Source organism: Pteropus vampyrus, unplaced genomic scaffold (assembly GCF_000151845.1).
Source record: "Pteropus vampyrus isolate Shadow unplaced genomic scaffold, Pvam_2.0 Scaffold318, whole genome shotgun sequence".
NCBI classification, from domain to species: domain Eukaryota; kingdom Metazoa; phylum Chordata; class Mammalia; order Chiroptera; family Pteropodidae; genus Pteropus; species Pteropus vampyrus.
The window spans coordinates 1,574,828-1,591,871 of record NW_011889099.1 but is presented as its reverse complement, the minus strand read 5'-3'; the positions used below and the strand labels follow the sequence as shown (position 1 = coordinate 1,591,871).

The 17,044-nt window shown below is 37.3% G+C and overlaps 1 pseudogene; it reads right to left on the bottom strand.

The window, feature by feature from the left end:
- Positions 1-15,802: 15,802 nt before the first annotated feature.
- On the bottom strand, positions 15,803-15,921 carry LOC111730516 (annotated as a pseudogene).
- Positions 15,922-17,044: the final 1,123 nt, after the last annotated feature.

Sequence of the window (17,044 nt, the reverse complement as noted above, 5' to 3'; positions counted from 1 at the left end):
TCCTCCTATAGGGAGCTCCGGCAGCTGTGAGAGGCAGCTTCTTTTTTTCTCCCAGTCCACTGCCCAACACTGGGGTTCTGACCTGTGGTAGCTCTTATGGGCAGAACCCATGCTCGGACGTGCTGGTGTGCAGTTTGGGTGTTTTTTGTTGAGTTTTAGATGTTCAGCTTATTGTTGTTTCAAGGAGAGAGATCTGGAGACATCTCTCACTCCACCATGTTTCCTTTCCTATTCATATATTTTATCTTTTTTTTCCTTCTTCTTTAAGAAATCCCTCTAACATTTCCTGTAATACTGGCTTGGTGTCGATGAACTCCTTTAGCTTTCTTGTCAGGGAAGCTCTTTTTCTGTCTTTTGATTTTCAATGACAGCTTTGCTGGGTAGAGTAATCTTTTTTTAATGCCTATAGCACCTGGTATTCCTAGGTGGTCTCCCATCCAAGTACTAACCAGGCTCGACCCCTGCTTAGCTTCTGAGATCAGACAAGATTGGTCATGTTCGGGGTGGCATGGCTGTAGACTGGTTTTAGTAATGTTGGTTGTAGGTCCTTGTTTTTCATCACTTTGAATATTTCATGCCAATCCCTTCTGGCCTGCAAAGTTTCTGTTGAGAAATCAGCTGACGGTCATGGAAGTTCCCTTGTAGAAAACTTATTGCTTTTCTCTGCTGCTTTTAAGATTCTCTCTTCATCTTTAACCTTTGCATTTTAATTATGATGTGCCTTGGTGTGGGCCTCTTTGGGGTCATCTTGTTTGGAACTCTGCATTTCCTGGGCTTGTATGTCTATTTCCTTTGCCAGGTTCGGAAAGTTTTCCATCATTATTTCTTCCAATAGATTTTCAATTCCTTGCTCTTTCTCTTCTTTCCCTATGATGTGAATGTTGGTATGCTAGATGTCGTCCCAGAGGCCCCTTAAACTATCCTCATTATTTTTTGCATTTGTTTTTTTTTTAATCTTTGCTGTTCTAATTGGGTGTTTCTAATACCTTATCTTCCAAATCACTGGTTTGATTCTCTGCTTCATCTGATTTACTACTGATTCCCTCTAATGTATCCTTCATTTTATTTATTCTATTCTTCACTTCTGACTGGTTCTTTCTTATGTTTTCTACCTCCATTTTTATGTTTCGTATCTTTGCTAAAGTTCTCACTGAGACACTGACTATCCTTATAACCAGTGTTTTGAACTCTGCACCTGGTAGATTGCTTGTCTCTATCTCGTTTAGTCCTTCTGAAGTCTCGTTCTATTCCTTCATAGTGACATGTTTTGTTATCTCCTCATTTTAGCTGTCTCTCTGTGTTTGTTTCTATGTGTTAAGTAGAGCTGCTATGTCTCCTGGTCTTTATAGAGTGCCCTTACATAGTAGGTGTCCTGTGGGGCCCAGTGGTACATTCTCCCTGGTCACTTGAGCCAAGTGCTCCAGATCTGTCCCTTGTGTGGGTTATTTGTGCCCTCTTGTTGTAGTTGAACCTTGATTGCTGTTGGCACATCAATGGAAGGGGTTGATCCTCAAGTTGATTGTGAGGACTGGCCGTGACTACAGTGAAGGAGCTGTTATGCAAGTGCTGACCCTATAAAGCAGGATTCACTTTAGTTGGGCTCTGGTGCCTGCCGAGTTTGCCCTTTGGGTGTATTATTTGTAGAGGTGTTTGGGTGGTGCTCTGTTGTGGTCAAGCTGGCCATGGGTATGTTGATTCTGGAGCTTCTTGGGAAGGTCTTTGGTGCAGGCCAAAGTCAACCGCTGCCTGTGCCCTGCCCAGGACCACTTGGTATGAGCTACAAAGTGATCTGTAGATGATTGCCACTTACGATGGACTTGAAAGTACCTGGGAGAGGCTAAACTGTGAACCAAGGCCAGCTACCACTAGTGCTAAGCTTGGGGCTGCTTAGCAAGTGGACAGGGCATGCCATAGCCAGATGATGTTTGCAAACCTGTGAGAGATTTTCAGAAAGTCCACAGCATGAGCCATAACAGGTCATTCGCATGGAAAAGGCACTGGAATTGGCATAGGTGGGCCTGCTAGTTCAGTGGGGCGAGGTCTCAGGGAATCACCAGGGCAAAGTGAATGGTGGTAGCCAGGTTGATGGAGACTCAGAGATGGTGTCCACCTGTATCTGCACTCTGGGTGGGGAGAGGGCTCAACAAAGGAACAATGGCTTCTGCCAGCACTTCTGAGAAGAAGCTGGCCCTCCAACCCTCAGCCTGAAGCCAGACAATTCAGTTCCTCCTCATATGTCCCTGGTGCCTTTGGAGCTGCTTCTCCAGCACTGGAGCTCAGAGCAAGTGAGACTGTCAACAAGTAAGTCTGGATGTGGGCCCTTTAAGGGGAATACCTGGGGCTCCTGCAGCTCTCCATCTCACTCAGCCACAATCTCTGCTGGTTTTCACAGCCAGAAGTCATGGGGACTGGTATGGGGCTGGGATCCCTTGCTCCTCAGGGGGACTCTCCACAGCTGAGAGATCCCTCCCAATTTTTAACCACCATGCGTGGGTGTGGGACCATTCTGGTCTGCATCTCTGCCCCTCCTACCATTTTCCACATGGCTTTTTCTGTATATCCTTAGTTATAGGACTTCTATTAAGCCAGATTCTCAATGATAATTGGTCTGTAGTTTAGCTCTAATTTTGATGTGGTCATGGGAGAAGTGTTGAGGACAGTGTTTACCTACTCTGCCATCTTGACTAGAACTGATATATATTTTAAATATCACCATTCATTGAATTGCTCTTCCCTACTTTATTAAATTGTTAAAATATCACCAGCATATACTTCACACAGCCTTGTCATGCTCTACAGAGAGTTGTAAAGGTTCAAATTTGGCAGTAAACTTTGGAATGGTTTGCTTTTAGCTGACAAAAAGATCCTGTAGTATTGACAGATTATAGGGAACCATTTAAAAGTTTTGAGTAAATAATTAACATGATCATGTGTGCGTTATTTAAAAAAAGATGAATAACATAAACTACAGAGAATAGAGCAGTGGGAGAAAAAGTTTGGGTACAACTATGCCAGGCAGTTGACAGTTCTCTAAATCAGGGATCCCCAATCCCCGGGCTGTGGACCTTAAATGATTTGTGTTCTCTCCTGAGTCTTATAGGCATCTTTCTCCTAGCCTTTTTAAAATATATCTTTTTAATAATTTTGGCATATTCCAGGAACTGTGTTAAGCAATTTATATACATTATCTCATTAACTCTCCTCAAACCCCAGTTAGGCAGGCATAACCCCCTTTTTATAAATAAGGAAATTGAGGTCTAGAGATTTCCTATAACTTGTTCAAGGTCCCATAGCTAGTGAGTTGGAGGAGGTAGGACTCAAGCCTAAAGATTTGGGGAAAATTAAATGAATATAAAACACCTAAAACAGTGCCTGGATTGGTAAATGGTAGCTTCTCATCTGCTCGTCCATCATCAGGCCTTATGAACTTGAAATTCTATATAAAAAATATGCTGACATCATATTAACAAAATATTCTAGCAATAAGAGGAAGCTTATTTAAGTTTAATTGGGAACTATTTTGTCCCTCTGACATTTGTGTAAAATGAGCTCCAGCACAGCAGTCAGGAAACCTGGCTTCTAGTCTACCTTTTAGGGTTAGGTAGTTATGTGACCTTGGGCAAGTCGCTTGACCACAAAGTTTCTTTGTCTGCATTAACAACCACAAAAAGTAATAATATCCCTCACAAGGTTTTCTGTATAAAAGCAAATCTGAAATGGTTGGAAAAGTTCAAAATTCTATGTGATTGTGTAGATTTCCCAATTAACCTATTTAAATTCTTAGGCTATGAAAATGCCTATGGAAACAAACTCCAACAAACAGTGAATATGTTTTTTTGTTTTAATTTTTTTTATTACATCAATTTTCAAACATAAACAAAAGTAAAGAGAATAGTATAATGAACCCTTGAGACCCATTACCTGGCTTCAGTTCAATGATCATCAACTCTACCTTGCTTATTTTATATAGCTTCCCAGTATTTTATTTTTCTGTGTGCTTAAAGCATAATCTAAGACATTATATAAATATGGTCCTTTTTATGATGATGAAAATAATGAGGGAATTTTATTTGGTTTTCTTAAATTCTGAGAAAAAATGTTAATTTTAAAATTTGGCCAAATCCAAGCTGGTATTGATTTCACTTGGTCTTTCTGCTTTTAAAATGTCTTAGAAAATGAACATTCAATCTAAATAAAATATCAATTCACCAATCCAGGTCAAGGGCTAGTGAATTCCAATTGTCTATAGAAGACAAGCAGGTGGGGGTGAGGCTCCAGCTAGTCTATGCAGAGGGCAGCATTTTCATTTCTATGATAACAGGATTCATAACATCAAATATTTAGCTGGTTTAGAATATTAAATCAGTTTTGGCTTGAGGGTAATTCTGACCAGAGATTCAACTATTCTTGACAAAGCGAGTGAAGACAAAAAGACTAATTAAAATGATCTTTCTCAAGAAGAAATTAAATATATATACATATATATGTATATATATATGTGTATATATATATTTATAAGCAAGTGACACTACCCACTTAATAAAGAAGGTAGGAACCAATTTCTCCCTAAACCTAAGTCATTGCAATTTTTTCCATGTGTCTAGTTTACAAAGCTCATTGACATTCACAATCCACAGCCTAATGATATATGTAGGGTGGGCGTTCATGTACACATTTGTACAAATGAGAAAGTGAGGCCTCTAGGGATCACACTATCTGAAAAGTGACAGAGCTAGGAACCGGAGCCTAGTTCTCATTTCCTATGTCAGGGCTGGCTCCCTATGTAAGCAAGTATATTGAAAAAGAATGGATTTCCTCCCCTTCTATTTCCAATCTCCTTGAGACTTAACGAGTACCTGTACTCTGTAGCAGCTCAGTAAGTATTTCTTGCCTGTCTGACTACTTGCAAAATAATGAGGAAAAATAGTTATAGGTAGAAAGAAAAAAAAGAAATTAGAGAAACAATTAAAGAAGGGGACAAACATTAATAAGCTTATCAAATAAAACATAATCTAGGAAAAATGGAAACCTGAGGAAAAACATATTAAACAGCAATAAAAAGTCATTAAAAAAGATTTGAAGGTCATGGATCAAAAAGCTGATGGTGGTGGTAATGACAACTGCAACTACTACCACTTAAATTTACTAGGCTGTGTGGTAAGCCTATTAACCCTCTGTGGTAGGGAAGTAATATTATTATCCCCATTGAATGAGTGAAGAAAGTGGGACTCAGAGAGGTTAATAAGCAACTTGCCCAAAGGTATAAAGCTAATAAGGAATGAGCTAGGATTCCAACCTAGATAGTGTTACTCAATTTTTGTTTTTTTTAATACTTTTTATGCTTTGCAAAATTCCTGCAATGAGCACATATTACCTTTATTTCTTAATCCTATAGCTTTCATTGTGTATAGAAATAACTTTGTCATTACATCATTAACCATACTTACTATTTCTATTCACCATTTTTATGATACCTCAATTAGACTTTAAGAGCCTGTGTCTCAGGGAGTGTCATGTTTTAATGGTTATTATAGCTGCTTGATGAATATTTCTTAAATGCATGGACAATGGAGAGAAAAATGTGGGAGTGTGAGGCAAAACAACCACCACACACACACACACACACACACACACACACACACACAAAATGTTTAGGGAGGTGATGAAAGAGATAGGTGAGTAATAGAAAAAGAGGCACAGAAATATAATGATCAAGAACAGATGTATGTGGGACATAGGTAGAAAGACAAACATAAGAAAATAAGGTAAATAAAAAAGCTTGTTATGCAGAAGTCAGTTTGAGTGAACTTATAAACTAAAATTGGAGCTAAAATGCATTAACAAAGAGAAGCAAGTCACAGGTGAGAAAGCAGATTTTTAAGATAGGGTATTTAAATTTTTTTTAAATAGAAATATCGTTTTGAAGTACCTTATGAGAGAGGGAAGTACTAAAATTGTTTTTCTGGCAAAGCCTGTCCCTTCATCCAACAATTATCCTAAGATACTTGAGATCTCATCTCCATATATTCAATGAGCAATTGGAGCCACTTTCTCTTTTGAAGCCAGATGCAGAAACAGAAATTACAGTCATTTCCTATATTGCAGATATTAGCTGGCCAGTTGAAAGCCACCTGCACTCATAATTCACATCACCAGAGCTTGGCATCTAGAAGGCTCAAAGTCCTGTCCTCTCTGCCACATACTTCTGCCATGCAGAGGCCAATCTCAGATAACCAAAAGTGAAGTTTAAGTTTGCAGCTGGCCCATGTTATAAGGTGGTGATCTTTTTGTGGTTATTGCTCTTTTTTGAATTAAAGAATAATAATTACTTTTATACAAAGTTACACATAAAATAATACTGATAGCAAATAACGGCAATTTCCTGCTCCACCGCTCCCTATCACTCTCATAAGAAGCAATGCTTTTCTGTGGTTTTAGCTGTTTCTCCTGGTTTATACATTATATAATCTAAATAATATGCCTAAATGAATACTACAATTTTAGATGTTATCTATTGACTTTCTGCTGCAATAGTTAAGGATTTAGCTTTCTTGTCCTTTTCCCCACTCAACCCCATATCCTTTGCTTCCCTCAGTCCTTCTTGGTTTGATTTAACCAAACCAAGTTTACATGATTATAACTATGTAATTATTGTTCACTGCTAAGCAAAGTAGTTAATTATTGTTAGTCTTTCAGTTAGTGTTAGCATATTATTGTTAGTCTTTTGATTTTTTTCTGACATTAATAACTGCTTCAATATTTCATTTTTTGAGATTTCTGTATTTCTAATGCTATTTTTATCCAGGTGTTCTAACAGTTCTGTAAAATACCCATCGATAATTTTCCAAATACTCCAACCCATTTATAATCTGCTGGTTCCATATTCTCCCTGAAGATTGCCCCCTCACTGCTCTCAGTTCCCCTAATACAGATTAGACCAGTTATCTTCCAGCCTGGAACATGACTGTCCTCCTGGGACTTCCTCTCACCATTCCCTGGAATTGGATTCTTTGTTTCCTGGATCTCATACTGTGTCTTCCTCTTTCTTGGTTTACTCCCTCATTATAGTAGAGTACAACCTCCAATAGCTTCCAGAGAGAGTTCATTAGAGGAATTTTTTGAGACCTTGCATATTCTACACTAATAGTTAACATGGGCATGATTGGATAGCTATGTAATTTTAATATGAAAATCACTTTCCATTAAAAAATTAGATATTTATGGTCACTGGATTTTCAACAAAGGTGTCAATACCTTTCAATGTGGAGTCATCTTTTTAACAAATAGTGCTGGGACAACTGAATATACATAAGTGGAATAATGAATTTGGACCCTTGACTCAAACCATACACATAAACTCAAAATGGATCAAAGACCAAAATGAATCAAAACAGCTAAAACTATAAAACTCTTAGAAAAAAAACATAGATATGTCTTCATGACCTTAGATTAGGCAATGGTTTCATTTCCCCACATAATCAAAGAACAAATACATAAATGGGACTCCATCAAAATTAAAAACTTTTGGGCTTTTAAGAATACTATCAAGAAAGTGAAAGACAACCCATAGAATGGAAATGAAATATTTGCAAATATATCTGATATGGGACTTATATCTAGAATATATAAAGAATGCTTACAATTCAATAATAAAAAAAAAATTACCCAATTAAAAGTGGGTAAATGATTCGAATAAATATTTCTCAAGAGAAGATATGCAAATGGCAAATAAGCACATGAAGAGAGGCATGGCATCGTTAGCTGCCAGGGAAATCCAAATCAAAACCACGTATAAATACTACTTCACACTCACTAGGATGGCTATTAATAAGAAAAAAAAAACTAAAACTGTGTTCTCAAAGATGTGAAAAAAGAATGCTCATACATTGCTGGTGGGAAGGTAAAATGGTGCAGCTGCTTTGGAAGGCAGTTTGTCAGTTCCTCAAAAAGTTATAGTTATCATCTGACCCAAAAATTTCATTCTTATACCCAAAAGAACTCAAAACATATGTCCACACAAAAACTGGTACACAGATATTCATAGCCGCATTATTCACAATATCCCAAAGTGGAAACAACCCAAATGTCCATCAATTAATAAATGGATAAACAGAATGAGATACCATGGAATATTATTCAGCCATAAAAAGGAGTGAAGTACCGATACATGCTACAACATGGGTGAACCCTGAAAACATAATGTTAAGTGAAATAGACACAAAAGGCCACATATTGTAGGATTCCATTTATATGAAATGTCCAAAATAAGCAAATCCATACAGATAGAATGTAGATTAATCATTACCAGGGCCTGAGGGATGTGGGAATGGGGGTATGGAGAATGACTGCTAATGAGTACAAGATCTCTTTTCAGGATAATGAAAATTTCTAGAATTAGATAATAGTAATGGTTGCACAACCGTATGAATATAATAAATACCAATGGATTTTTTGATAAATTTTTTAAAATAAACTTTAAAACAATCTGTTAGGGGTATTTGTGTTGAACTATTTCTGGGAGTTTGTATTCTGTTCCATTCACTTAAGTGCCTATTCCTCAGACAATACCACACTGTCTTACTTACTGTACCTATACAGGAAGTCTTAAAAATAGGAACAGCGATTCCTCACACTTTATTCTTTTTAGCCATCCCAGTGCCTTTGCCTTTTCATACAGTTTTATAATAACCTTGATTATATGTACAACATATATTGTTGGGATTTTGATAAGAATTGCATTACACCTATAGATCAATTTGAGAAGAGCTGATATTTTTACTATACTGAATCTTCCAGTCCATGAGAACATTATGTCTCTCCATATTTTAGTTCTTTGATTTCTTTCATTTGTGCTTTGGAAATTTCAGCATATGGCATACAGATACTGTAATTGTTTTAATAGATTTATATTTAAGTATTCCAATTTTTTGAAGTGATTATAATTAGTATGTATTTTTAATTTTTGTTTCCAAATGTTCTTTGCTAGTATACAGGAATATGACTTGTGTGTGTTGATCTTGTACATTGTGACTTTGCTGAACTCATTTATTAATACTACAATTTTTTTAGATTCTTTTTCTTCACAGATAATCAGTAGTACAATCTGAAAATAGGGATATTTTAATTTCTTCCTTTCCAATACATATGCCTTTTATTTCCTTTTCTTGCCTCATTGAGCTGGCTAGGACTTCCACTTCTATGATGAGTAAGAGTGGGAAAAGCAGACACCTTTGCCTTGTTCCTGATCTTAAAAGGAAAACACTCAACCTTCGCTTTTAAGTATCATGATAGCAGCAGGATTTTTATGGATACTCTTGATCAAGCTGAGAAACTTCTCTATATTTACTTTTCTGGGAGGTTTTTTAAAATCATGAATGGGTGTTGAATTTTGTCAAATGCATTTTCCGTATCAATTGATATGATCATGCAATTTTTCTCCTTTAGCCTGTTGGTGTAGGAGATTCCTGGAATAAACCCCACTTAATTGTGATGTATAATTCTTTTTTATATAATTATTGTAAGAATTTTGTTGAGAAATTATGCACCTAAGATCATGAGAGACACTGCTCTGTGGTTTTCCCTTTTTTGTACTGCCTTTGTCTGGTTTTGTTATTAGGGTAATATTGGCTGCATATAATAAGTTGACAAGTATACTGTCCTCTTCTATTTTCTGAAAAAGATTGTGGAGCTAATTTTTTTCAAATGTTTGGTAGAATTCTCCAGTAAAAAGATCAGGGTTAGGGGACATTTTTATGAAAGCTTTTAAATTACTAATTCAATTTCTTTAATAGTTATAGGAATACTCATACTATCTATTTTGTATTGCATGAGTTTTGGTAGTTTGTATTTTTCAAGGAATTGATCCATTTCATCCATGTTTCTGAATTTATGACAGTAGAATTGTTCATAATATCACTTTAATAAAGGATCTGCAGTAATATCCCAATTCATTCCTGATACTGGTAATTTGTACCTTATCTGTTTCAGTCTTGCCAGAGACATCAATTTTATTGATAATTTCAAAGAACTAGCATTTTGTTTCATTGATTTTCTCCATTGTTTCCTATTTTCAATTTTGTTTATTTCTGCTTTTTGTTATTTTCTTTCTTCTTGTTCTTGGTTCTAGTCTTCTTTCTCTAGCTTTTCTTTTTTTGATGTAGTCACTTAAATTATTGATTTGAGGTCCTTCCCCTTTCTTATTTTCCATATTTAGTGTTATAAATTTCCTTCTCAGCAAGAACTCTGTACAGAGATGTTAATCTTTTTGCTGTTCATTTTGTCACACTGTATTTTTTCCCACAAGATTCCTACTTTAATGGCACTCCTATCAGTATAGCAAAGTCCAGGTAATTTTTAGCACTTTATTTTATTTTATTATTAGTTTCAAGTATACACTATATTAGTTAGACATTTATATAGTTTAAGAAACGATACACCCTATTACTCTATCACCCTTCTGGCTCTACACATAGCCATTACATTACTGCTGATTACATTCCCTATGCCGTGCTTTCTAACCCCATGACCATCTATCAACTACTAATTTATATTTTTTTAACCCTTCGCCCCTTTCTCTCAGCCTCGCAACCCCTTTCCCCTGGCCATCATCAGGCTGTCCTCTATATTTGTGAGTCTGTTTTCAATTAGTTTGTTCTTTTTGTTCCTTAGATTCTGCATATATGAAATCATATGGTATTTATCTTTGTCTGACTTATTGCATTCACTCAGCACAATAACCTCTAGGTCCATCCATATCGTTGCAAATAGTTGGATTTCATTTTTTATGGCTGAGGAATATTCCTTTGTATACATGAAACATAACTTCTTTATCCAATCATCTGTTGATAGACACTTAGTTTGCTTCCATATCTCAGCTATGGTGAATAGCACTGCCATGAACATAGGGATGTATAGATCTTTATGAATCATTATTTTGGTTTCTTTAGATAAATACCCAGGAGTGCAATTGCTAGGTCAAGGGTAGATCCATTTTTAATTTTTCGAGGAATCTCCAGACCTTTTCCCATAGTGGCTGTACCAATTCGCAATCCCATCAACAGTGCATGATGGTTCCCTTTTCTCCACATCCTTGCCAAAACTTGCCATTGGTATTCCGACAGGGGTTGCACTGAATCTGTAGATTGCTTTGGGTAGTATGCACATTTAAACAATATTAATTCTTCCTATCCATGAGAAGAGTATATGCTTCCATTTATTTGGATCTTCTTCGCTTACTTTCTTCAATATCTTATAATTTTCTGAGTACAGGTCTTTTACCTCCTTGGTTAAATTTACTCTTAGGTATTTTATTTTATGTAATTGTAAATGGGATTGTTTCCTTAATTACTCTTTCTGATAGTTTGTTATTGATGTATAATAATACAATTGATTTCTGAATATTAATTCTGTGTCCTACAATTTCACTGAATTTATTTATCAGTTCAAAGAGTTTGGGTGGAATCTTTAGGGTTATTTCTATATATTATCATGTCATCTGCAAATAATGACAGTTTTCTTCTTTTCCAATATGGATGCCTTTTATTTCTTTTTCTTGTCTGATTGCTGTGGCTAGGACTTCCAATACTCTATTGAATAAAAGTTGTGAAAGTGGACATCCTTGTCTTGTTCCTGGTCTTAAGAAAAATGCTCTGAGCTTTTCTCCATTGAGTATGTTAGTTGTAGGTTTCTCATATATAGCTTTTTTTATGTTGAGGTATGTTCCCTCTATTCTGGTTTTGCTGAGAGGTTTTATCATAAATGGATGCTGGATATTTTCAAATGCTTTTTTCTGCTTCTATTGATATGATCATATGATTTTTATCTTTAATTTTGTTTATGTTGTATATCATGTTAACTGATTTGCAGATTTTTTTTATATTTATTTATTTTAATTAGTTTCAAGTATACGGTACATTGGTTAGACATCTATATAATTCATAAAAAGATCCCCCCAATTGCTCCCTCCCTCCTCTGATTCTCCATCTAGCCAACATATTAATGCTAACTGCATTCCCTAGGCCATGCTCCCCATCCCCATGACCATTCATCAGCTACTAATTTGTACTTCTTTAATCTTTCACCCCATTCTCCCATCTCCCCAAACCCCCTCCCCTCTGTCTGTCACCAAATTGTTCCCTATATTTGTGAGTCTGTTTTTGATTCTGTCTGTGAGTTTGTTCTGTGAGTTTGAGTCTGTCTGTGAGTTTGTTCTTTTTATTCCTTACATTCAGCATATAAGTGAAATCATATGGTGTTTATCTTTGTCTGACTTACATACCTTCTATGTCCATCAAAGCAATATCTTTTTCCATCCCCTTCCTTTTAGTCTGTGTGTGTCTTTTAATCTGAAGTGAGTCTTTTGTATTTTTTCTTCTTAAAAAAGTCCGTCCAACATTTCCTGTAATACTGGCTTGGTGGTGATAAATTCCTTTCACTTATTTTTGTCTGGGACGCTCTTTATCTGTCCTTCAACTCTAAATGATAGCTTTGCTGGATAAATTATTCTTGGTTGTAGATCCTGGGTCTTCATCCTGTCTAATATTTTTTCCAAGCCTTTCTGTCCTACATAATTTCTTTTGAGAAATCAGCTGCCAGTCTTATGGTATCCCCTTATAAGTAATTATCTGTTGTTCTCTTGCTGCTTTTAATATTCTTTCTTTGTATTTAACCTTTGGCATTTTAATTATGATGTGTCTTGGTGTGGGCCTCTTTGGATCCCTGATTTTTGGAATTCTCTTAGCTTCCTGAGATTTTATGTCTATTTCCTTCACCAGGTTAGGGAAGTTTTCCATCATTATTTCTTCAAACAGCTGTTTAACATCTTGATTTTCTTGTTATGCCAATCGGACAGATATTTGGACCCTTAATAGTGTCCCAAAAGCTTCTTAAATTATTTTTATAGTCTTGGCTTCTTACCTCTTGCCATTCTGATTGCGTGTCCTTGGCTTTCCCGTCCTCTAGATAGGGCATTTGATCCTTTTCTTTATTCACTTCGTTTATTCCATTTAATATACCTCTCATCTCAGAAAATGCGTTCTTCATTTCAGACTGGTTCCCTTTTATAATTTCCATTTCCATTTATATGTGTTTTTTATCTCTTTATTGAAGTTCTCTACACTTCCCAAAAGTTCATTGGGCATCTTTATTACCAATGTTTTGAACTCTGCATCTGTTAGATTACTTGACTCCATTATATCTGGATCTCTGTTCTGTTTTGTCATATGGTTTCTGCTTCTTTGTCTTCCCATTTTGGCTGCCTTTCCGTGTCTGTTTCTATGTACTAAGCAAAGTGTGGATATGCGAAGTAGGTGTCCAGTGACACAGTTCTGAGAGGGGTTCAGATGCAAGCCAAACTTAGCCCCAGCCTGTGCCTCTCCAGGGCCACCTGTTAAGATTCAGCAAGCAATCCACAGATGTTGTGCTTATAGTAGCCTCAAAAGGCCACTCTAGAAACCGAGGCCAGCTGCCTCCAGTGTGAGTCTAGGCACTGCTCAGCAAGGTGCATCTGACTTGCTGAGGATACCTGGATGTGGATTGGGTGGGGCCGTGAGTTGGGGTAGGCAGGGTTTCAGGGAATCTTCTGGGCGGAGCAACCTCTGTTATCCAGTTTGATGACGTCACAGCTATGGTCTCGCTGTGTCCAGCACACTGGTATGGGGCAGGACTCAACAGGGAACAATGGATACCACCGGCACTCCTGTACAAAGCGAGTCTTGCTTCAGCCCTCACTCCGACAATGTCTCCCTGTAAGTCCCTTGTGCCCCCGCGTGCAGCCAAATCGGCACTGGTGCTCAAAGCAAGCAGGTCTGTCACTGTGAAAATCCACTCGCGGACTTGGCCCCTTTAAGAGGCATCTGCCGCTGCCAATGCCGCAGCCTCTGCCTCACTCAGCTGCTCAAAAGCGGGTCGCCCTGTGTCCTCACATCATCCTACCTTCTGCTGTTGCAGGGTGATTTCTTGGATTTCTCCCTATTTATATGGAGACCCTTAATAGTGTCCCAATGCCTTGTTCATCTAGATCCCAGGTGATTTTTCCTTGCTGCTGCTCCTTGTTTCTGTCACAACTTCGATTTGGTCTCCAGAGGGATGAACAGAGCCTCTATCATCTACACCATTTTTTTCGGTCTCCGATTTGCAAATAGTGAATCAACCTTGCATCCCAGGAATAAATCCCACTTGATCATGGTATGTGATCTTTCTGATGTATTGCTGAATTCAGTTGCTAATATGTTCTTGATAATTTTGCATATGTGTTCATCAGGGACATCAGCCTATAATTTTCTTTTTGTAATATTTTTGTCTGGTTTTGGAATCAGGGTAATAATGGTGGCCTCACAAAATGAGCTTGGGAGTCTTCTCTCTTTGAATTTTTTAAAATAGTTTGAGAAGGATAGGTCTTAATTCTTTGAATTTTTAGTAAAATTCATCTGTGAAGCCATTTGGTTCAGGACTTTTGTTATGTTGAGAGTTTTTTAATGACTAATTTGATTTCATTAGTAGTAAACTGTTCAGATTTTCCTTTTCTTCTTGACTCGGTCTTGGGAGATTGTATGTTTCTAGGAATTTATCCATTTCTTCCAGATAATCCAATTTATTGGCATATAATTGTTTGTAGTATTTTCTTATAATCCTTTGTATTTCTGTGGTGTCAGTTGAACTTTTCCTCTTTCATTTCTGATTTATTTGGGTTGTCTTTCTTTTCTTGATGAGTCTAGTGAAAGGCTTATCAATTTTGTTTATCCTTTCAAAGAACCAGTTCTTGGTTTCATTGATCCTTTGTATTGTTTTTTTCAGACTCCATTTCATTTATTTCTGCTCTCATCTTTATTATTTCCTTCCTTTTACTCACTTTAGGTTTTGTTCGCTGTTCTTTATCCAGTAGCTTTAAGTGTAAGGTTAGATTGTTTATTTGAGATTTTTCTTGTTTCTTGAGGTAGGCCTGTATTGCAGCCCTCTTAGGACTGCTTTCGCTGTGTCTCATAGACTTTGGGTCATTGTGTTTTCACTTTCATTTGTCTCAAATTGTTTGAATTTCTTCCTTGATCTCATTGGTCACTCGTTCACTGTTTAGTAGCATGTTATTTCATCTTCATATGTTTGTTTATTTTCAGATTATTTCTTGTAATTGATTTCTAGTTTCATACCATTGTAGTCAGAGAAGACTCTTGATATGATTTCATTTGCATGAAATATCTTTTCCCATCCCTTTACTTTCAGTCCGTGTGTCTTTCAATCTGAAGTGGGTCTCTTATAGGCAACATATGTAGGGTCTTATGTTCTTACCCATTCAACCACCTTATGTCTTTTGATTGGAGCACTTAATCCCTTTACATTGAAAGTAATTATTGACAGGTACATAGTTATTGTCACTTTATCACTCCTGTTTATGTTCTCTTTTCCCCTTCTTCTTCTTAAAGAAATCCCTTTAACATTTTTTTTTTTTGTAATAATGGTTTGGTGGTGATGAATTCCTTTAACTTTTTCTAGTCTGGAAAGCTCTTTATCTTTCCTTCAATTCTAAATGATAGCCTTGCCAAGTAGAGTAATCTTGCTTGTAGGTCCTTGCTTTTCATCACTTTGAATATTTCATGCCAGTCCCTTCTAGCTTGCAATATTTCTGTTGAGAAATCAGCTGACAGTCTTATGGGAGCTCCCTTGGAGATAACTACTTTTCTCTTGCTGCTTTTAAGAGTCTCTCTTTGTCTTTAACCTTTGACTTTTTTTTTTTTTTTTAGGCAAGGCAATCCTTCGTTGACCTCACAGATTACAAGGACCTTGTCAGTTTACAATCCCTTATTTTTTATGCCTATAGCACCTGGTCTTCCTAGGTGGTCTCCCATCCAAATACTAACCAGGCCTGATCCTGCTTAGCCTCCAAGATCAGCTGGAATTGGGCTTGTTCAGGGTAGCATGGCTGTAGACAATCTTTGACATTTTAATTATGTTGTGTCTTGGTATAGGCCTCTTTGGGTTCATCTTGTTGGGGATGCTCTGCACTTCCTGTGCTTGTATGTCTATTTGCTTCACCAGGTTAGGGAAGTTTTCCATCATTATTTCTTCTAATAGGTTTTCAATCCCTTGCTCTCTCTGATTGTGTGTTTTCTGCTACTTTGTCTTCCAAATGGCTGATTCGATCCTCTGCTTCATCTAATCTACTGTTGATTCTTCATAAGGTATTCTTCATTTCAGTTATTGTATTCTTCATTTATGACTGCTTCTTTTTGATGGTTTCTATATCCTTTTTATGCTTACTATCTCTTTTTTGAAGTTCTCACTAAGTTCCTTGAGAATGTTACATCTAGTTTTAAGTTCTTTGAGCATCCTTATAACCATTGTTTCAAACTCTGTATCTGGTACATTGCTTGTCTCCATTTTGTTTAGTTCTTTTTCTGTAGTTTTCTCCTTTTTTTTTTTTTCATTTAGAACATGTTTCTTTGTCTCCTCATTTTAGTTGCCTCTCTGAGTTTGAGTCTATCTATGAGGTAGATGTTCTATGTCTCCCAATCTTGGTAGGGTGACCTGATGTAGTAGGTGTCCTATGGAGCCCAGTGACACAGTCTTCCTGGTCACCTGAGCCGGGTGCTCCAGGAGTACGTCTTGTGCAAGTTGTGTGTGTCCTTCTGGTGTATTTGAGCCTTGATTGCTGTTGGCACATCAGTGGGTGGGATTGACCCTCAGGCTGACTGGCTGTGTAAACTGGCCACAGCCACACCATACAAGCTGCTCTGTGGGCCAACCCCACTGAGCAGGATTCGCTCCAGCAGATTCTGGTGCCTGCCAAAACCACCTTTGTGTATGCTGCTTGTGGAGCTAATCGAGTGGTGCTCTGCTGTGGTATAAAGGCAACCACCAGGTGTGTTGGTTCTGAGGCCTTTGGGAGGGATTCCCATGCAGGCCAAATTCAGCCACTGCCTGTGACTGGTCCGGGGCTACCTTGTAGGAGCTACAAAGTGATCCACAGTTGGTAGCTTCCTGAGCTCGATCTGGAGGTGCATAGGAGAGGCCACGCTGTGAAGTGAGGTCAGCTACCACTAGTACCCAGCCT